The sequence below is a fragment of the Zingiber officinale genome, chromosome 11B (genome assembly GCF_018446385.1).
Source record: "Zingiber officinale cultivar Zhangliang chromosome 11B, Zo_v1.1, whole genome shotgun sequence".
NCBI classification, from domain to species: domain Eukaryota; kingdom Viridiplantae; phylum Streptophyta; class Magnoliopsida; order Zingiberales; family Zingiberaceae; genus Zingiber; species Zingiber officinale.
The window spans coordinates 24688014-24710865 of NC_056007.1; the positions used below are offsets into that span (position 1 = coordinate 24688014).

At 38.5% G+C, this 22852-nt stretch overlaps 1 non-coding gene across 1 annotated transcript; it reads left to right on the top strand.

Moving 5' to 3' along the window:
* Positions 1-4148: 4148 nt before the first annotated feature.
* Positions 4149-4254, top strand: LOC122035601. Its single transcript, XR_006127134.1, has one exon. It is a non-coding gene; the product is annotated as a small nucleolar RNA R71 (small nucleolar RNA).
* The last annotated feature ends 18598 nt before the right edge of the window (positions 4255-22852 follow it).

Here is a 22852-nt window from a genome sequence, read left to right on the forward strand (position 1 = left end):
AATTCTTTGAAAATTAATTTCAAAAATTATTTTAAAAATCCTTTGAAATTAAATTTCAAAATTATTTTAAAAATCCTTTGAAAATTAATTTGAAAAATTATTTGAAAAATCCTTTGAAAATTAATTTCAAAATTACTTTAAAAATCCTTTGAAAATTAATTTCAAAAATTATTTTAAAAATCCTTTGAAAATTAATTTCAAATATTATTTGAAAAATCCTTTGAAAATTAATTTCAAAATTACTTTGAAAAATCCTTTGAAAATTAATTTCAAAATTATTTTAAAAATCCTTTGAAAATTAATTTCAAAAATTATTTGAAAATTAATTTCAAAATCCCTTTGAAAAATCCTTTGAAAATTAATTTCAAAAATTATTTTAAAAACCCTTTGAAAATTAATTTCAAAAATTATTTTAAAAATCTTTTGAAAATTAATTTCAAAATTACTTTAAAAATCCTTTGAAAATTAATTTCAAAATTACTTTGAAAAATCCTTTGAAAATTAATTTCAAAAATTATTTGAAAAATCCTTTGAAAATTAATTTCAAAATTACTTTTAAAAATACTTTGAAAATTAATTTCAAAAATTATTTTATGAATCCTTTGAAAATTAATTTCAAAGATTATTTGAAAAAATCCTTTGAAAATTAATTTCAAAAATTATTTTATAAATCCTTTTAAAATTAATTTCAAAGATTATTTGAAAAATCCTTTGAAAATTAATTTCAAAAATTATTTAAAAAATACTTTGAAAATTATTTCAATATAATTTAAATCATTTCTTATACTTAGAATTTAGAAGAAATTTTGTTAAAATTTTTTAAAAGAAACACTTAGACTTTAATGAAAAGCTAAGTGTTTACTTCAGTACTCATTTTTTTTTCTTCCCTTTTTATTTTGTTATATTGCAAAGGGGGAGAGTATAAGGAAATTCAAAGGAAACCAAAAGGTATCAAAAATTCAAAACTAAAAGAAATCAGCTTAAGGGGGAGCTTCCATTAAAGGGGAGCTTCCATTAAGGGGGAGCTTCAATGTGCTTAGTTTTTATTTACCTTTATTGAATTTTTTCACTTAACTTTGAATTTCGGTTGCCATAATCAAAAAGGGGGAGATTGTTGGTGCGGGAAGCATTCGACGATCGAACCTTAATTTTGATAATGGCAAAGGGATTCAAAGTTAAGTTTAATTGTTATCTAATGTGTATGACTGAGTGTTTCAGGAAAGTCCTAGCTGCGGTTAAGCAAGGTGAAAACCTTAGGGGGTGGTAACCTTAGGTCCTAGGGGGTGGTAACCCTAGGTGGAGAAAAGTCCTAGCTGCGGTTAGGCAAAAGGAAAACCCTAGGGGGCGGTAACCCTAGGTCATAGGGGGTGGTAACCCTATGCGGGAAGTCTTGGCGGGTCGGCGCTTCGGGCAAAAATCCTAGGGGGTGGTAACCCTAGGTTAAAATACTGGTGTCGCGAACCGGGTAGAAGTCTGGATGGGTCGAGGACCGGACATCCAGCATGAAGACCGGAAGCATCGGACGCTGAGCAAAAGTCCAGTCGGTCTGGAGGACCAAACTGGCATCAGGTAAATCTCTTGAGTGGAGTAGGTGAGGACGCGTTCCCCATAGAGGGAACAGTAGGCATCGGGTCGACCTAGGGTTTCTGGTCGGAAACCCGAAGTCAGACCCGGACAGTCCGATGACTGTCAAATTTGTTTATATATATTATCTTTTGTGTTCTAACTCTATTTTGCAGGAAACTAATCTTTTTGTGCAGGGTTAGGACTGACTAGGATCGGTCGATCGAACCCACAAGTCAGCAGATCAGATCTCCAGAAGTTGGACCGGGCTCGACCAGGGATCGGTCGACCGGACCTCGGGATCGGTCAACCGAACCTAGGATAGGTATCGACTGGATCATGCCGAGGTGTGCGGGTCAGAGGAGACTGATCGGTCGACCGGACCCTGGGATCGGTCGACCGAACCCAGGGATAGAGTTTGACCAGATCGAAGCAGAGCGACGGATCGACGTATCAGATGCGGTGGAGATCATCTAATCGGTCGACCGAACATGAGGATCGGTCGACCGATCCGCTTCGGGTCAAACCTGATCCCGAGACTTGGGGATCTGGCTAAGACCTTGCAGAGCTATAAAAAGAGGCCTCGAGGTGCAGCTCAAATTATCAAATTCCGAACAGAAGTTCTGTGCTCTTGTGTGCTCCGTACGCTTCAACAACGCTCTGCTGCAACAACGAACTGAAACTCCAAAGCTCTTCTATTTTCTTGTTCGTTGGTAAAACTTTCTTATTTGTACTTAACTGTAATTGCTTCTAGCTTGTAGTAATTCCGGATTTATAGTTGTTGCCAACCGAAAGCGGTCAAGGACCGTGGGCCTTCGAGTAGGAGTCGAGATAGGCTCCGAATGAAGTAAAACACTTGCGTCTTTTGTGTTTGCATTTACTTTCCGCTGCATTTCTACTCTTAGTTTTAAATCGCTAAAATAGCCACGAGCGCTATTCACCTCCCTCTAGCACTTTCGATCCATCAGAGATTTTAGAGACGCGCTTTATAAATCTTCGATAAAATCCTGCATGCCCCAAGAAACTATGTACTCCCTTCACATTAATTGGTGGGAGAAGTTTCTCAATAGCTTCTACCTTTGTCGGATCAACTTATATTCCACGTTTTGAAATTTTATGTCCCAACACTATCCCTTATTTTACCATGAAGACACTTCTCCCAATTAAGAACCAAATTCACTTCTTCACATCTCCTGACAACTTTGGAAAGATTAGATAAACATGAATCAAAACTAGTTCCATTCATTGAGAAATCATCCATAAATACTTCCATTATATCCTCTATCATATCTGAAAAGATAGCCATCATAGAGCATTGGAAAGTTATAGGGAAATTACATCATCCAAAAGGCATTCCTCAAAAACTAAAAGTTCCATAACGGCACATAAATGTAGTCTTCTCCTAATCATGGGGATGTATTGGAATCTGATAAAATCCAGAATACCCATATACAAATAACAGAAATAAGAATGTTTAGCAAGCCTCTCAAGCATTTGGTCAATAAAGGGGAGGGGGATATGATCCATTCTTGTTTCTTTGTTTAATTTCTGATAATCAATGCACATTCACCATCAAATAATTGTTCTATTTAGGATCAATTCATTGCTTACATTTTTTATTACTGTCATTCCACCCTTCTTTGAAACTACATGTACTGAACTTATCCACTCACTATCAGAAATTGGGTATATGATCCCTACATCCAATAGCTTCAGTACCTCTTTTCAAACAACCTCCTTCATATTATGATTTAGTCTCATTTGATATTCAACTAAGATTTTGTCGTCTTCTTCTAACAATTTTTGTGCATGCATAAAGAAGGACTGATTCCTTTGATGTCATTAATGGTGTACCCAATTACTTTTTTGTGCAAGCTCAACTCTCTAATTAGTTTTTTGGTTTCTAGCTCAGTCAGACTTGCATTAATTATCATAGGAAATATGAAATTTAACCCAAGGAATTCATATCTGAGGTTAGATGGAAAAGGTTTCAGCTCCACTTGAGGTGGTAAAATGTCACGTACAATAGAATTCTACTCAATTATCTTTATTTGTTCATATTTCGATATTGGTCTCAAAATTCTTTTCTTGCCCTCCTCTCCTTCTCCATAACTCATACTTTCCTCTAGGGGTCTTCTGATGTTGGTAAGAACAAACAATCACTGCTACTCCATCTCTGCATAAAGCATCTTCGCGATCCGTATCCGTAGTTATTTTCTTTAGAGAAGTCATATGATCTAGCATCTGTGTCAATGTTCCACTGCACTAGGGTAATAACTCTATAATGTCCTCCCAATAAATATGAATATCTTCCTCCAAAGGGTTTTGGGTCCCACTGCTCTCTTGACTAGGTTCCCCCTTGCCTAACTGCTCCATCTCCACCCTTTTTACCTTCGGACTTCTGAATGAGAGAGTCATTTAGTTTTCTCCAAACCATTCATTGAGATTTGTTACTACCTGGTCGATTACTTCACATGCTTTATTCAAACTTTTATCAAGCAGAGAACACCGACAGCCCAATCTAGCAGTTCTTGTTCTAAAAAGATATCCCTATATAAAATGTATAGATTATCAACTAGTCCTCGATCCCATGGTATGGACATTGGTATAAAAGGGTTAAGAATCTGTCCCATGCTTGGCATAATGTTTCCCCTTCATTCTATTTAAAATGTAGGATTTGATTGCTGAGTTGAGTTGTTTTCTTTTGGGAAAATATTTGTTTAAAAACATTCTCTCGAGTTCATCCCAAACTTTGATACTTCTGAGTCATAGAGTGTTGAGTCATACTTTTGTAGAATTTTTTAGGCTAAAAGAGAAAACCATCAACAGAATCAAATCAGAAGAGATTCCTTTATACTTTATAGAGTTACAATACCCATAAAACTCCCTCAAGTGTGAGTAAGGGCTTTCTGAATCTGACCCTCCAAACTAATCTTCTTGAATGTTAAAAATAAAGGCTGGATCTAGAGCAAAGTTAGGAATGTGAGTTTCTGGAAGCACAATAGGACTCAATTCCTTTACCTACTTAGGAGCAGAGTAGTCTTTCAAAGGCCTTTGAACCATCTTTATTTGATCAATTAATTTACTAACTGAAAATGCAAATCTTAACAATAAGAATTTACAATATAGAATTCAAAATTATAGAAAAATAGAGTATTCAAATGGAAAATAAAAAATCAAAGTACAAAATTAAAATACAATAAAAATTTGAAGAAATGAAAGTAAGAAGGTGCAAGATATGAGCAAAACAAAAGTGTAGATATATTTACAAGATAGAAAAAAAATAATATTTAGTTTAACTCAAGTGATTGTTAACTAATGTTATATACGTAGTCCCCGACAAAGTTGCCAAAAACTTAATGTGTACAATCCATAAGTGCACGGTTGTCATCAAGTAATAAAAGCTATAGAACCCATAAGGACTGGATATAAGCACTAGAGATCAATCATAGTTAATTAGATAAACGATCAATGATTGAGAATCTATACACTAAAGTAGAGAGTAGTAAGATTGGAAGAAAGAGAGAGGGAGAGAGTTTAGGAATGGTTGAGGAACTTGGTTGAAGGAAGCATTCTAGGAGTTCAATTTCATTGTGATGCTAATCAATGTATTAAGAATCACCTATTACCCAACCTCTATCCCTATGCATGTGTAGGAAGTTTAATTCATTACTAGCACTACCCCGCAGTTGTCATTCCAAAGTGTTATCTCTATTGACATCCAATGCTACCTAATTGAAGTGATTCCCATGAACCTGGTTCAAGGGATACACTTGTCACTAGAGCCCCCTGTTTATACATTCACAAGAATACACAAACCACTTGATAACATGAATATAGAAATAACCTAATAAGGCTAATTCTACACTTCCTTGTAGAGAATTACTCCCGCTTTTAAGGTAATACTTTAGATGTCCGATTAAAGGATTACCCTTGTCATTAAAGCCCCCTGGTTATATGATCTAAGGCATCCCCTCTACGAGGTGAACAAAACCATAAAATCATTCAATTATATATGAGATTTAAGCATAAACACATCATTCTCACATAATATCAAATGAATACAAGGCATAAGCAATGTCATATGGGAAGAAAATTAGCAAATCCATGAGTATACATCAATCACACATCATAATTACTCCCTTAATCCTAAAATAATAAGATCTACTCTATAACAAGAAGGAATGAATCCCAAGAAATTAAAATCATAAACTCAAAACTTGATCTAAAGAGAGAGGGAGAAAGAAGCTTATCCAAGACATCGAGTAATCTTCGGATCCAATCCTACACTTTCGATGTCCAATAAGATGATAAAAATAGCTTTGAATCTTCAATTAGAGTGTGGAGAGTGCATAGATCTGGGCCAAGATGGATCTCTCAAGGAGAAAACCTTCCTCCCCTTGAAAAGGGGGAGAACTCTCCTTTTATATAGTAGGGCACGACCCCAGGGCACAACTCGTGTCACAGTCGTGCCCTCTAGCATGGCTAAGGCATGAAGTGGCTTAGCTTGAGTGACATGGCCATGCCTTTTGGCATGGCTATGGTGTGACTCCACTTAGTTGAAAATGACATGAGCGTGCCTTTTGGCATGGCCAAGGCTTGATCCAGTTCTGATTGCTTAGCATAACCCAAGATTGATTGCCTTCTGGTAAGATGGCATGACCTTGTGAAACCACACGGCTAGAGCTCGGCTCTTCTATGGATGAGTGGCACGGTCGTGTGTTGCTTTCTCTCGAGTGAAGGGGCATGACCGTATGGAACCACATGACCAAAGCTCTACTCTTCTTATTTTGTCTCTCTTAAGTACATTTGAACATCAGTGTTGTTCTGAAAATTCATCCTATCAACAAAAAAACAAACAAAAGCAGATCTCCGACAAATGGAATAATTATGCTAAAAATATAACAAAAAGGGATATAAATGCATAGAATGCACACAAAGAAAGAAAGTGAGTGCACATTAAAACATGCATAAAAGTATATATATTCTACGCACATCAACTATCACACTCAAAAGTGCCCGACCTTGGCCCAATAGTTCTCGACAGTGCCTAGCAGTGCTCAGTCTCGCCCGACAGTGCTCGGACACTATCGAGAAGTGCTCGATTACTGGGATTTTCACCATCACCAAGCTACTTAGTTTGACATGATAAACCATGTTAGAAAATTTATTCACATTAGGATACAATGTATATGAATTAGGCTTAGATGTACAATAGATTAGATAATGAATTTATCAATCAAGAATATTTTACTAGGGTTGAAGAGTTTATAAACTTTTCTAAGTCTCATCCAGAATATTTGAATGGTGTCAAGTTAATGTATCCATGTAATCATCATAGATATAGAAATATAAACAACTTTCCATGATGAATATATAGTGAAAACTATATATATATATAGGTATGAGTTTATTCTAAATTATTACAACTGGTATTGTCATGGAGAGTCATATATATTTGACCAGATTGGACCTTCTGTTGCTTTGTCATCCTGCTTGATTGCTCTAGAGGAATCATCAAGGTATGTAAATACAATGCAATCAATAGTTTATAATACAATGAATGCATATGATCAATTGAATATAGAGGAAACACCTATACCCAAAGTTCAGAAAATGTATGATATGTTAAAGGCTAGTAAAAAGAATTGTTAGAAGGCATTTCTTCTAGTCATTATCAACTATCAACTACTATAAGATTACTAAACATGATGGTAGAATGTCATTTCTCTGAATGATGTTATGATGACATGTGCCAATTGATGCTAAAGTTGTTGCTTGCTACTCGGAATATCATTCTAGTTCCTCTGTATAAAAATTTGTATAAGCATAGAACTATCCTAGCTACCCATGTGCTCTACTGAAGTTAAATTTGAATTGCAAACGATGCTTAACATTATTAATCCAAATTGTCCTTCAGAAGTTAAACTTAGATTGGAAACGATACTTAACATTTTTACTCCATGTTTAACCGATGTGATCTTCCTAAGTTAAACCATATTATAGAAGTTGATTAAATATTAATTTCAAAGATCAGGTTCCAGGTTAAACATGGCGAGGCACTAGGCCTTCTTGGGTATGGGATCATCCACCACTTCCTAGACAAAGCCTTTCAAAGAAATCGGATATTTAACTTCTTATAGTAAACTAGGTTTAACTACAGAGATCTTAATAGAAGCACAATATCGAAACAAGAAATTGAAACACAAAATCGATAACAAAAATGATAGCATAAAATCGATAGCCTCTTGTGTTTGGTTTTTCAAGACCTATACAAAGAACATGAACTAGTTATGATGTGGAAACAAATAACTAGTTATACCTTTCTTTGTAGCTTATAGACCTCTTGATCTTCTGTTGTATTCCTCTCCTTCTCTTGGATGTCGTGTGGGCAACGATCTACCAAGATGAAATCCACCCAAGCTTTCTTCTCCTCCAAGACTTTCGAGCCACTAAGGAATGCCAAAATAGGAAATTTCCTTCTCTTCTTTTTCCTCTCCAAGTAATCGGCCACCAAGATCTTCTTCTTTTCTATCAAGTTTCGACCACCAAGAAGAGATAGGCGCCGACCTTAGAAAGAAGAAAAAGAGAGAAACAAGTGTGTCACCGGCCTAAGGAAGAAGAAAGGGAGAGGGGAAAAACTGGTCACACAAGGAGAATAGAAGAGAGAGGGCTTAGGTTGTGTCATAAGGCACCCTCTACCTCTCTTTTATAATCCTTGGTCTTGGAAAAAAAGGAAAATTTTAAACATAATTAAAACTTCCTTATTTGTGGCCTCCCCTTAAAAAGGATATTTTAACAACAATTAAAATCTCTCTTTTCTAAATTTCCTATTGTACATGGCAACAAAAGGAAAGTTTTAAAATTAATCTCTCTCTTTTAAAACATGTAGACAACTACAAAAATGAAAGATTAATTAAAACTTCTCTTTTTAAATCATGGTTATAAAAAAGGAAAGTTTTATCAAAAATTAAAATCTCTCATTTAAACATTATAGATAACTACAAATAAGGAAAGATTTTAATAAAATTAAAATCTATCTTTAATCTTTTCTAGATAGCTATAAAAGGAAAGATTTTAAAATTTTAAAACTCTCTTTTAAAACCATGAGGATGACTATAAAAGGAAATTAAAATCTTTCTTTTAACTATTGTAGATAACTACAAATAGGAAAGATTTTAACAAATTAAAATCTTTCTTTTAACCATTGTAGATAACTACAAATAGGAAAGATTTTAACAAAATAAAATCTTTCTTTTAACCATTGTAGATAACTACAAATAAGGAAAGATTTTAACAAAATTTTGTTTTAAAATAAAACTTCCTTTTCCTTTTCTAGTGGTCGTCCCCTAGCTTGGGCACCAAGCTTGGCTAGCCACCTCTTGGCTTCCAAGCCCATGCTTGGCCGGCCCCCTTACACCAAGCAAGGATGTGGTCGGCCCATTACTTGGGTAAGAAGTGAATTTTGTGGATATAAGGCTTTATAGGGGCTACAACAGGGACCCAGAGGAGAAATTGATTTTGGTCTCTCGATGAGCTTAAGCTTCCTGTGTTCGCCCCGAACACCCAACTCAAGTTCATCAATAATAACTCATACCACTAAAGAGTTATTATTGAACTACAGCACCAATCCCAAATTACATTATGGGCTCCTTCTTATCATTAGTGCATTAATCTCCCTATGTTTAAGATATCGAATGTCCATTAATTAAATGAGTTACTGAAAACTCACTTAATTAATATCTAACTCCAAGAGTAGTACCACTCAACTTCATTGTCATGTCGGACTAGGTCCACCTGCAGGGTTTACATGATAATCCTTATGAGCTCCTCAAGGGGACATCATCAACCTAGATTACTAGGACACAGTTTCCTTCTATAATCAACAACAAACCATATAAATAATATTATTTCCCAACTTATCGGGCCTATTGATCCAACTGAATAAATCTCACCCATTGATAAATTAAAGAAATAAATACTAAGTATATGTGCTTGTTATTATATCGGAATTAAGAGCACACACTTCCATAACAACAGAGGTCTTGTTCTTTTATGCAGTCAGTATAAAAGAACAACCTCAAATGGTCCTGTTCAATACACTCATAGTGTACTAGTGTAATTTTATAGTCAAGATAAACTAATACCAAATTACACTACGATCGTTCCAATGGTTTGTCCCTATCCATCTTGGTCGTGAGCTACTATTTATAATCTATAAGGAACTGATAACATGATCTTCTATGTGACACCACACACCATGTTATCTACAATATAAATTAAATGGACAACTACATTTAACATAAATGCAGACATTTGACCATTTGACCAATGTGATTCTTATAAATGTTTATACAAAAGCTAGGCTTTTAGTATACATCCTAACAATCTCCCACTTATACTAAAAGACTATACTGCCGTATATGTTGCCATACATCTGATTCTCATCCCCTCAACATGCCCATCAAAAGCTCTCACCGAAAGGGCCTTAGTGAAAGGATCTAGGTTATCTACTGATGCAATCTTGGCGACAATAACTTCTCCTCGTCTTATGATGTCTCGGGTGGTACTTTCACTTAATGTGTTTAATTGTCTTATGGGCTCGTGGTTCCTTCGAGTTTGCTACTGCACCACTGTTATCACAATAAATTATGATAACTTTGGGTAAACCAGGAACCATATCTAAGTCCATCAAGAAGTTTCTGAGCTATACGTCTTCTTTAGCTGCCTTAAAGGCTGTCATATACTCAACTTCCATGGTGGAGTCCGAAACGCATTTCTGCTTAACACTCCTCCATGTTATGACTTCACCTCCCAAAGTAAACACATACCCCGAGGTAGACTTACTATTGTCCCTATCTAATTGGAAATCAGAATCTGTGTAACCCACAGGGAACAAATCATCTGCCTGGTAAACCAGCATATAATCTCTAGTCCTTCTCAAGTACTTTAATATATTCTTTACGGCAATCAATGTCCTTGTCCTGGGTTATTTTGATATCTGCTAACCATGCCCACGGTAAAACAGATATCCGGTCACGTACATAACATCGCATACATCAGACTCCTTACAGTCGAAGTATAAGGAACTGCCTTCATATCCTCTATCTCCTTTGATGTCTTAGGAGACATCTCTTTTTAGATAAAGGTACTCCATACCAAAAAAGGTAAGAAACCTTTCTTGGTGTTTTGCATGCAAAAACGAGCTAGGATAGTATCGATATATAAAGCTTGGGATAAGGACAATATTCTTTTCTTGCGATCCCTTATTACTTTGATCCCAAGAATATGTGCACATTCTCCCAAGTCCTTCATATTAAACTATTTGAACAACCATACCCTTACGTCTGACAACACCTTGACATTCTTGCCAATGAGCAAATTATCATCTACGTATAGTACAAGAAATATCACCATGTTTCCGTCACACTTCTTGTATACACAAGACTCATCCGGACATTGAATGAATCCGTAAGACTGGATAACTTCATTAAACCGGATGTTCCAAGATCTCGAAGCTTGCTTCAGTCCATAAATAGACAGATTGAGCTTACATACAAGATACTCTTTGACCTTCGCAATGAATCCCTCTGGTTGCTTCATATGGATGTTTTCTTCAAGACTTCCATTAAGGAAAGTTGTCTTGACATCCATTTGCCAAATCTCATAATCCATATAAGTAGCAATAGATAAAAGAATCCAGATAGACTTAAGCATGGCTACCGGCGAAAAGGTTTCCACATAATCGAGTATACCCTTTTGCAACAAGTCTTGCTTTGAAAGTTTCCACCTTCCCGTCTGTCCCTCTTTTTCTTTTGTAGACTCATTTACACCCAATGGCTTTTACACCATTTGGTGGTCTACAAGCTCCTAGACCTAATTAGAATACATAGATTCTATTTTAGAGTTCATTGCACTTTGCCAAGATGCTGCATTTTATCTTGGAGTGATTCTCCATATGTACAGGGATCATGTTCATGCTCACCAGGGATCAAGTGTAAAATACCGAAAGGAACAGATAATAATAAAGGAATTTTCCGGAATTTTTGGAAAATTTCCGAGAATTTTTCGGAGCTCGTATGGACAAGTTTACGGGGATAAAAAACTAGGTTCCCGAAAAAAAAAAACCTGTTTAGGTTACCCATTTAAGCGAGGAAATGCTTATATTCTTAATTCTTTTTCTATTTCCTTTTCTTTATTTTATTTCTTCTTTTCCTCGTCGAAACCTCGCGCCCGAGTCCTCCCCGCGTGCCCTAGCCTCCCTCCTCGCGCCGAGCCACCGTTTCTGCCCAAAACTGCTCGGAGGCGGTTTCTTCTCCTTCTTCTTCTTTACTTCTTTCCCCCTTGCTCCGCCATCTCGCCGAGCCGCGCGCCGATCTCCCTTCTTTTCCGACTACACCACACGAGCGCCGGCCGAGCCTTATTCCCGTACGAAGCTAGCCCGCGACGCCAAGCTCACTCTCTCCTTCCTCCGCCCGAAGCCAGGCCACCCGACAGACGCCGACGCCACAACCTTTCTCCTTAGCCCTAGCGCCGGCTATCTCCTTCTTCTTACTCTTTTCTGTGAAGCTGAGTCACTGCCTAGCGTCGAGCAGCATCGTCGCTGACCTTCTCTGTGCTGATCCCTCACTCTTCCGAGACACCGAAGGCCCCAGGAAACCCTAGATCCGATCGCCTTTCCCTCGCGACACCGCTACTGCCCGTTATCGTCGACCCTCTTTTGGCTGCGGACACCGAGAAACCGTTGCCAGCCGAGGTTCCTACTTCCTTTTCCCTCGTGTCTGTGCCCTAGACTTCCATCACCGCCGGTGGGGGTTGCTGGACAGAGTATCCAGTTGTAAAATTTCTTCTTTGCAGCCAAGTTTGAGGTAATCACCAGTCCTAACTATTGATTTAGGTAAGTGGATGTGGAATGGTTGATTTGGGGTACCTGGTTGGGTGTGGATTGCTAATTTAGTGTATATGGTTTAGTGGACAGCAGCTTGCTCCAGCCATTGTTGTTTGCTGTCATCGCTGAAGGAGAAGGTCAGGTAAGGATCCTTTTAACTACAACAGTTATGAAGATGTAGATTTTGGTATATTACTGTAATGATTCCTAATTAGTGGAATTTAGATAATGGATCTTTGTGGTAGGTTATGGACTGCTTGATTAGTTGTCCAAATGTAGATTAATTCTTATGGGAATGATGATGGTAATATGATTAGGGTTTTGTCCTAATTTAGAATTAGAGATTTTTATCTGGCTATTTAAAATGATTGTAGCTAAATATGTAACGACCACCCTTCTTACTACTACCATACTACTCTCTAAGGGTGACCGTTACTTAACTACTAACTCTACTGAACCGGTATGATCAAAACCACAAGGAGTCCTTACCGAAAAATTTCGGCAAAATCTCACCTGTACCGGTGACCAAATTCATCAATACATGCAAATAATAAACCATCAGCCACATGCGGCTGCTATATATACTTCACAATCACGCATTAATAAGACACAACAACTAAAAACAAACTATTCTAGCAATAGTACATGAATAAAGCTCCAACAGTGGAAACAACCAAACTAACAATGCAGAATAATAAGAAATAACTCTTTAACAATCTCAGTCGACAATAAGCATAAAGTACGACTCAATTCCCTTGATCTCTCCCACAGTCCTGGCATCACACACCTTCCGCACCACCTTGTCGCCTTCCTTGCTAAATCTTTTCCTTCCCTTTATCTGCAGTAAGAGAAAGTGCAATGTATAAGCAAAATTTGCTTAGTAAGCGCTATCTAACTCACAAAAACACGAATATGAATGTTTACAGAAAGAACTAGAAACTATATGCTCTAAAATAAAGTAAAGCATAAATATATCTGCTCATATCAAACTAATAGCAAAGAAAAGCTAAGGAATCTACTCATATAATTCTAATAGCTAATCATGCTGCTCATCTAATAGGTAAACATGAAAAACTACTCATCTACTAGATAAACATGGTAGAATAAAGAACTAAACTTACTGATTTTTAGAACTATATGAAACTTATTTCATTTGTTCTAAACTTAATCTTTAATACTTTATGTTTATGTAAAAGTCATTTTACTTATTCAAAAACTTATACTTATAATACTTCAAAATAATAATCAACTTCTTCTTGGGCCCATGCGTAGTACCATCTTATGCGCGTTCCCTAATAGGTTGGGGTAGCGAGCCACCAATCCTAAAAGAGCAGACCTTGGTCTACCAGGGCCAAGACCTTGGAATTGGACACCTGGATTTGTTTAACGACAACCTTGGAAGTCGGGTACTAGCCTCTTCTTAAAAGTAAAATACTTATAATATTAATTACTTCTTCTTTAAATGTCTTGGCATTTTAATAAGCACCTTGTGTGTCATGAATCCCTAAAGTCTTGACTTTGGGATCTACTTAAGGCCTTGACCTTTTTCTTTCTTTTCTTTTTCTTTCTTTTTACTTGTTAATACTTCTAAAAGAATTTAATAGAACTCTTATTTTCCACTAGAATACATGGTTGTTCATGCTTGTTAAAATAGCAAATGAAAACTAAAGAAAACTGCTCATATGTATCTAGTAGTAAAGGACTAAAAATAGGAATCAATACTGCTCATGTTAAACTGATAGCAAAGAAAAACTGTACGTCTAATAGCAATAGAAAAGAAGTCTGCTCATGCTTACAAATAGCTAAGGAAAAACTAGAAAAGGCAAACTGCACTTCTATTACTTAATAAAATCTGCACTGCTCTTCTTAATAAAAGTCTGCACTGATCTACTTAATAAAAATATGCACTGCTCTTCTTAATAAAAATCTGCACTGATCTACTTAATAAAAATCTGCAGTCTAAGGACTTAACCAAACTTCACTATAATCTTTTGAAATCTGCATTATGAACTTACCCAAGAATCTTCACTATTCTTTTAAAACTACACTATGTTAAATTACATGCTTTAAGAACTAAAGCTAAAACTATTTGTTCATATCCAAATTTAACAAGTTCTGAAATAGATTTCATGGCAGCACACTTCAACCAAACCGAAAACCACAATACTTTCCCCTTGATTAGATATTAACTCCTCTTCACTGATACATAAGAGTGCCAAATGGTTTAGCACTTGTCATATCAACACCTTCAAGTATATAAACTACATGTACACCTATAACCGAACAACCTCAATGCCTAGAAAATATTTTAGGCTAGCTAAACCTTTAGTTAGGAAGTGTTGGTGGAGATAGAATTTAAACCTCGTGATTTCTGTATTATGTTGTGGTAATACCATTTATATAAATAAGGAGAATAACTTAGATTAAGAGGCGATGCCAAACCCTAAATGTATATGAAGTATGTGATCATGTCAAATTGAATAAATGCATGACTGAATTTACCAAATCATACTTTGGAAAGCCACTTCAGCCTATTTAATGACTTTTCAATTACATCTAAGGCATAGTGCTCCTAAGTAACCAACACGGAAGGCAGATCCATATAGACCCATCAAGATAATCATAAAGGAAAGCGTTCATGATATCTAGCTCATGTAGCAGTCACTTAGATACAACCTCTGAATGTGTAAAAGACTATCTCCAAGCAATTTTGGTTATCAGGAAGCATCCGTGTAGTTAACATTATATATTTGAGTGTACGCTTCTGCTACCAATTGAATTTTGAGGCTTTTCTTCTTACAAAGATAGGAAACAACCAGAGAAAGAAAGTGACCAGAAACAAAGTCGCAAAACTACTCCTACTGCAGTAAGTTTAGAAATTAAAGACAGCATGGTGTCTGATACTTAAACTCCTGGAGCTAAGTATGCTAGCACAATTTGGCAAAGGCATGACTTTATTAAGATCAGGAAACAAACTAGGTATCTCTAAAATAATTCAAGGAGTCGGATCCAAAGCACAGGAAAATCCAGAACTGAGATGCTACATATATAAACCATTTCATGCTCATTACCTAGAAACAAAAACCTAAAACTACATGCTCAAAATCCAGAACCTTCCATGTTTTTTTTTTTATTGAGTCTCACGGTAACCACAAAAAACTACGGAATGAACCCTCCGGCATACAATCCAAATCTGTTGCGGCATACATAAAAGAAAACCACAAGAAGAAGCAAGAAATCGAGAGCTACTCCTACTGCAGGTGAGGAAGCAACTTACATCGATGTTCTTGGACTTACAACCGTAGGGAAGCTTCTAGGGTTTCGGCTAGTTCACAATCTTGGCGTTCCCTTCGTGTCCGCGCGTCCTCCTTGACGAGACAAGCTCGAATCCGAGAAGAGCTCGCCGATTCACCCCTTAGCCGGCCGCCGGAGACAAAGCCTTCACCTCATCTTCGTTTTCGCCCGAGAGCAGGGGACGCCGTCGGGAGAGAAAGAAAGGGCAGATAGGGTTTTCGGCGAGAAAGGGAAAAACTTAATCCCTTTATAACTAGGTTTTCTATTACAAACTATACCTTAAATATAATCCGTTCTTTCTTTAATTAACATAACCCGCGGCACACTTGGTTGACCACATTTTCACCAAGTCAAAGGTCGTGGTTTCGAATCCTTAGCTGAGCGTTTTATTCCCCTTTTATTTAAAATGTTACTAACTACTGCTTAAATAGAATATTTCTCCTTCTTTAATAAGAAACGCCTGCTAGAACAGTTGGTTGGCTGTGTTTGACTGAAACCTCTGGTCGCGGTTTCGAAACCTCAGCCGAGTGTTTAATTTTCTTTTTATTTTAACTATTCTTAACTACTGCTTAAATGTATTTCGTCCCATATATATGTTCACAAAAAGGGTGCGGATCAGTTGGTTGGCTGGATTCGGTTAAGGTTCGGTTCAGGTCCGAGGTCTACGGTTCGAATTTCAGCTTGAATATTTTTTGTCAAATCTTCTTTCGTTTAGTAAAAATACCAAACGACCTCTAAAAATTATATAAAAATTCTTAAAAATCTCTAGAATATTTTAAAAGCATTTCCAAATATTTTTAAGGACATTTAGAACTCGAAATAGGGAAAATTGGGTCGTTACAAAATAAAATATGTTTCTATGCATGACACGGGACTTTGACGCGAGACGAGTATCTCGACGTCATATTTGGACCAGTTTGGACTTTTCGATTTGGAGGCGGGTACTTCTGACTTTATGTCGTTTGATATACATAGTAGTGATTTTAACAAATTGCAATAAATATGTTTCTCATTTGTTTCAGTTAGTCACTACCCAATACTTATTACATGCTTGGTTGATTGCTTGTTTTGCATCTCATGTATTCCTTACCTGCTTATACATGCTTATAGGGGGTAGTGACATACCATGCTTCACCATGTTCAGGACCTAGGTTGTATACCTTATCTGATCTGTGTACCGTTGTTTGATTCATTGACTTATGGTGCACCTTATGTATGTATATGGATTAGTTCAGGATATTCTGTGGTTGTTGACATGCACCATTTGCATGATTGCATGTTGTGCGATAGTCCGCTCCATTATTGTTGAGTACATCGCCAGTTACATGGATTTGCACACACCACCACTCATGGGTTAGTGGTCGATTCAGGCAGAGTGTGTTGCAGTAGGGACTTTGTTTGGCTCCGTTGGTCCGCTCATGGGTAGTGTGACACAACGTGGTAGTCGACAGGGATTCCTCCCCGTCATCGTGTACCGAGAGTTGAGAGCATTGCGCTCCCCCATTTATGATTTGGGGTAGGAGGATAGGTGTACTCCAACAGCATCTCGTCCACTCGGTCACTCATCAGGAGCAGTGACGACAGAGTGCACGGTTGTCACAGCCCTACCCACTCGACCTCACTATTGTGTGTGAGATGGTTGACTGGTGTCAGGGGTGACCAGGACGCATCATTAGCATCATATGCATGATGCATTTATTGCTTGTGTTTGTGTTTGCTGCATTTATATGCTGCATATTGTTTGGATACCTATGTTTGACATGCATACAGGATTTCTATACCACTCGGACTGTTTATCCTTATACCTAGTGTTAGGATCGATGATCGCGGCTAGAGAGGGGGGTGTGAATAGCCGACCCCAAATTGCTCGTTTCTTTCTACAAATCAAGGTTAGCGCAGCGGAAATAAACAATAGAAATGACAACGAAGAATAGCAAACCTCAACTCGTCGATGTAACGAGGTTCGGAGATGAAACTCCTACTCCTCGGCGTGTCCGTAAGGTGGACGAAGCCTATCAATCCGTCGGTGGATGAGTCCCCGGAGAACCGGCTAATAAATACTCCTTGTGGGTGGAGAAACCTCGCCACAATGTTTTGCAAAAGCAATACAGGAGTAGAAAGCAGCAAGAAGCAAAATACAATACAAATGTATGAAACACCTTCGCTTACTTGCCTTCTCTTCGAATGGATGAAGCAGCAGCTTCACAAGACGCCTACAACAGCAGGAACCAGCCGATGAAGCTCACACGAAGCTTCAAGCAGAAGCGAGCTCAGCAAAGCTCAAATCACAGCAGTGAAGAAGAAGAAGCAGAAACTTCGGACCAGAAGAAGAACAATCGAGAGAGACCACTGTAGAAGCCCTCAGCCCTTTTATAACCTGCACTGCATCTGCGAAGAACAGAAGACAGAAGACTAGCCGTTGTGAGCCAACGGCTAGGGCCAGACCGATAAGGCATCATCCTGATCGGTCTGGGGCTGATCTGATCGGTCGTGGGGACCGATCAGGCTCTATGCTGATCGGTCCCCAGACCGATCAGCATGCTTTCACAGAGAGTTGCCCAACTCTCTGTGCGTACCCTGATCAGTCCCGGGGACCGATCAGGCTTCCTGCTGATCGGTCCCCAGACCGATCAGTAAGCTCACAGAGGCACACTGATCGCTTTCTGATCGGTCTCCAGACCGATCCAGGTCTTGGTTTTTGCCCAAACCAAGTTCAAACCAATATCCGGTCAACCTTGACCTATTGGTATCTCATGCTTAGCATCTGGTCACTCCCTTGACCTGCTAAGACTCCCTACTAAGTGTCCGGTCAATCCCTTTGACCTACTTGGACTTTTCTCTTCGTGTCAAGTATCCGGTCACTCTCTTGACCTACTTGATCTACTCAACACCAGATGTCCGATCACCCTTGATCCATTTGGATTTTCCCTTGCCCGGCTTCACTCACCAGGACTTTCACCTAGCTTCACTCACTAGGGTTTTCACCTGGCTTCACTCACCAGGATTTCCAATCTGCCCGGCTTCACTCAACAGGACTTTCCAACTGCCTGGCTTCACTCACCAGGACTTTCCCACTGCCTGGCTTCACTCACCAGGACTTTCACCTAGCTTCACTCACTAGGGTTTTCACAACTGCCTGGCTTCACTCACCAGGACTTTCCCACTGCCTGGCTTCACTCACCAGGACTTATCCGTCTGCCTGGCTTCACTCACCAGGACTTTCCACATCCGGTCCAGAGAACGAGTTACCGAGCCCTCTCTGACCACAGTTCGGAGAACGAGCTACCGAGCCCTCTCCGACTTCCATCCGGTCCAGAGAACGAGCTCCCGAGCCCTCTCTGACCACAGTCCGGAGAACGAGCTACCGAGCCCTCTCTGACTTCCCATGTGCCAAGCTTCCATACTTGGACTTCTCCGTGCCAAGTCTCCATACTTGGACTTTTCCCGTGCCAAGCTCCCTGCTTGGACTTTTCACCATGCCAAACTCCCTGCTTGAACTTTTCCCATGCCAAGCTCCCTGCTTTGACTTTTCCCAGTCAGGTCAACTCACCTCGGGTCAACCAGGTCAACCTTGACCACGGGTTGCACCCACAATCTCCCAAGCTTGTATCCTTGTAAAACATCAAGATACAACTTTTCTGTTCACGTCAAACATTGTCAAACATAACTCGTCAAACATCAAAACACAACTCGAGTCAAGTCAACTCGAGTCTGGTCAACCAGGTCAACCCTTGACCTAAGGTTGCACCAACAATCTCCCCCTTTTTGATGTTTGACAAAACCCATAATCAAACTCATAATCAAGTTAGGTTAACCTGATAACCTAACTTAGGTTTTCCAATGTTCTTCCCTGAACATTCTCTATTATCCTCAAACCTACACTCTCCCCCTTTTTGACACACATCAAAAAGAGTGAATCAAGGTCAAGAGTTTCTTCCTAATGAAAGTCCCATACCTTTCATTGAAACTCTTAATTTCCCCCTTGATACTAAGGTCAACAATTAACTTAGTGATAATCCCATATCACTCAAGTCTTTAGGAGTTAAAACTCCCCCTAAAAGTCAACTCCCCCTTGACTAATAGGTAAAACTCCCCCTAAAGGTCAACTCCCCCTTGACCATTGCACCAACAATGTCTTGGAGAGTTTCAAGCCTTTAGAAATCCAAAACACCACTTCCATAGCTGCAATTTCAGACAAACAGTCGAAATTCAGCAGGTTGCCACGCCCTGATCGGTCACCAGACCGATCAGGCTCCCTCTGGATCGGTCACAGTGACCGATCCAGGCTCCCCTGGACCGATCAGAAACCCTTCTGATCGGTCCACAAACCTGATAAAGGTCTGATAAATTCTGATTTCTCTCCACGAAATTCAGAAACCTCTAGAAAATTACAGAAAATTCCAAAAATTGTGAAATTTTGAGGATACATTCCTCATAACATATACTATCATGGAAAAATAGTTTTCTATGAAAATAACTTTCATTTTCTAAACTTGATACAAAGTTTGAAAAACTTTGAAATAGTTCAAGTTTAACTCAACTTTGTATCAACTTGCTCAATGATGAATGCTATTACTAGAAAAGCTTCATCAAGGTTTTTCAAATCAATTTTGAAATGATTTTAAACCATTTAATTTAGGACCACAATCTATGGGCTAAATGTACATGACTTGTACATAAGCTTTCCCTATGATCCCCAATTTCGAATTAGGCTCATCTAGGTACAAGAACTATGCACCTTGATCCTAACTCATGATCCTAATATCTCACACATATCTAAGGTGTATCAAACATATCCAAGTCAATTTTGATGTGAAATATGGGTTTAGATCATCTTAGGCTAAGTTCTCATGCATTTTCTAAACATCAATTTGATCTCCATATCAAATTGTGTTTTTAACCTTAAATCAATTTCATTGATTATAAATGCAAGAAATGATGACATGGCATAAAATGATATCATACATAATAACATGTGCCAATGTCATGATGTCATGGCATAAAGTATGAAACTTAAATAAAGCATGACATATAAATAACCTAAGCATCATCATGACATTTCAAATGATCTTAGATTAAATATGATGTCATGACATAGCATATGGCAAACAATATATGGCAAATAACATGTCAAGGTATAGAAAATACCAAATTCTAGCCTTAGTTGCCATTTTTGATAGTTTTGATCATTTTGTCATAGGTTCTATATTCCTAAGTGTAATAGACCTAGCATCTTATACCAAAGATTTTTAGATCACTATGTGCCAATTAGATTGACTCTAGAAAACTCCTCAAATTTGATTGGCACATCCTAATCACCTTAGGAATAACTTTCCATTTCATTTTCAAGACTTGATTACACCTTGAAAATTCCTAAAGTGCCACCTTTTGCCATGATTAGGTTAACTACCTATTCAAGTAAGGTTGGCACACCCTAACTTATCTAGCGTGATGAAATCACGCTCCTAGGAACCCAATACCTATTTGAGCTCATTGGGTTCACTAAATATTCACTAGGGATGACTTCCCTAGCAACCCTCCTAATGACCCTCCTAGGCTTTGAAGCCTTGGTCATTTGGGACTCATCAAGATCAACTCTAGGGGTGACTCCCCTTGTGACCTTGGTGATGGTCTTCCTAGTCATCGGTTTTGTTCCATAATCGAATGGAACATCATGGTAAGTGGGCTTGACCACTTGGGACTTAGGTTTGTGACCCAAACCTTTCTTGTCCTTGGACTTGGGTTTTTTACCCTTAGACCCTATATTTGACTTTTCCAAATTTTTAAGGGTCTTTTCTAAAGAGTCAAGTCTTGACCTCAAGACTTGATTTTCCTTTTCAAAGGCCTCAAGTTTTAACTTGTCATTTGTCTTTGAGGTATTCCTAGGCATATGTCTAGTTGTTTTGGGATTTCTACCTAGGTTATCCTTAACCTTAGATGAGTTGGTCCTAGGGTTGGCTTTCCTAGTGTTATCCTTATCTAGGCTCACATATTTGGCACCTAAGCATGTGTATCGATTTCTATAATTATCATGCTTATCATTATTGTCAATTGCAATCAAACTACTAGCATGCATCTTACTAGTATTGCAATAATGTGCCTTAGAGATTACCTTAGGGTTTGCCTTAGCTCCCCCTATCGATGTGCTCGGTCTCTTGTCCTTGTGAGATTGCCTCCCCCTCGGACATTGGCTCCGATAATGTCCCCTTCGCTTGCATTGGAAGCACACCACGTGCTCCTTGCCCTTGCGTGTTGGGACTCCGGCTTCCTTGACCTTTGGCGCCGGTGGAGTCTTTCTAACCCTCTTTGGACATTTACTCTTGTAATGTCCAAATTCCCTACACTCAAAGCACATTATGTGTAATTTGCTAGAAATTAAAATGCTTGAGTTACCTAGGTTTGAGGATGGATGAAAGCTCTCTCCTTCATCCCTTCCGGAGGTAGAAGCTTCTTCTTCTTGCTCCGAACTTGAAGAAGAACTCTCCTCCTCTTCTTCTTTAGATGTTGAGTGGCCCTCAACTTCTAAATCCATTCCTCCATGAAGTGAGCTACTTGGCTCACTTGACTCCTCTTCATGACTTGAAGTGGAGTTCTCCTCATGGAACTTTGCCAAGTTGTTCCACAACTCCTTGGCATCGTTATATCCACCTATCCTACACAAAACATCATTAGGTAAAGAAAATTCAAAAATTTTCAATACCTCATCGTTGACTAGGGATTGGTGGACTTGTTCCTTGGTCCACTCCTTCTTCTCTAGGGTTTCTCCTTTCTTGTCCATCGGAGGCTTGAAACCTAATTGAACACAACTCTAATTTTCAAGGTTAGTCATAAGAAAATACCTCATTCTTACCTTCCAATACGCGAAGTCGTCGCGATCGTAGAAGGGTGGAATCGTGATGTCTTCTCCGAGTTGTCCATCTCTAGCTTGTGCTCCCTCGGGTGTTAATCCGGCGAAGAGCGACCTCGCTCTGATACCACTTGTTAGGATCGATGATCGAGGCTAGAGAGGGGGGTGTGAATAGCCGACCCCAAACTGCTCGTTTCTTTCTACAAATCAAGGTTAGCGCAGAGGAAATAAACAATAGAAACGACAACGGAGAATAGCAA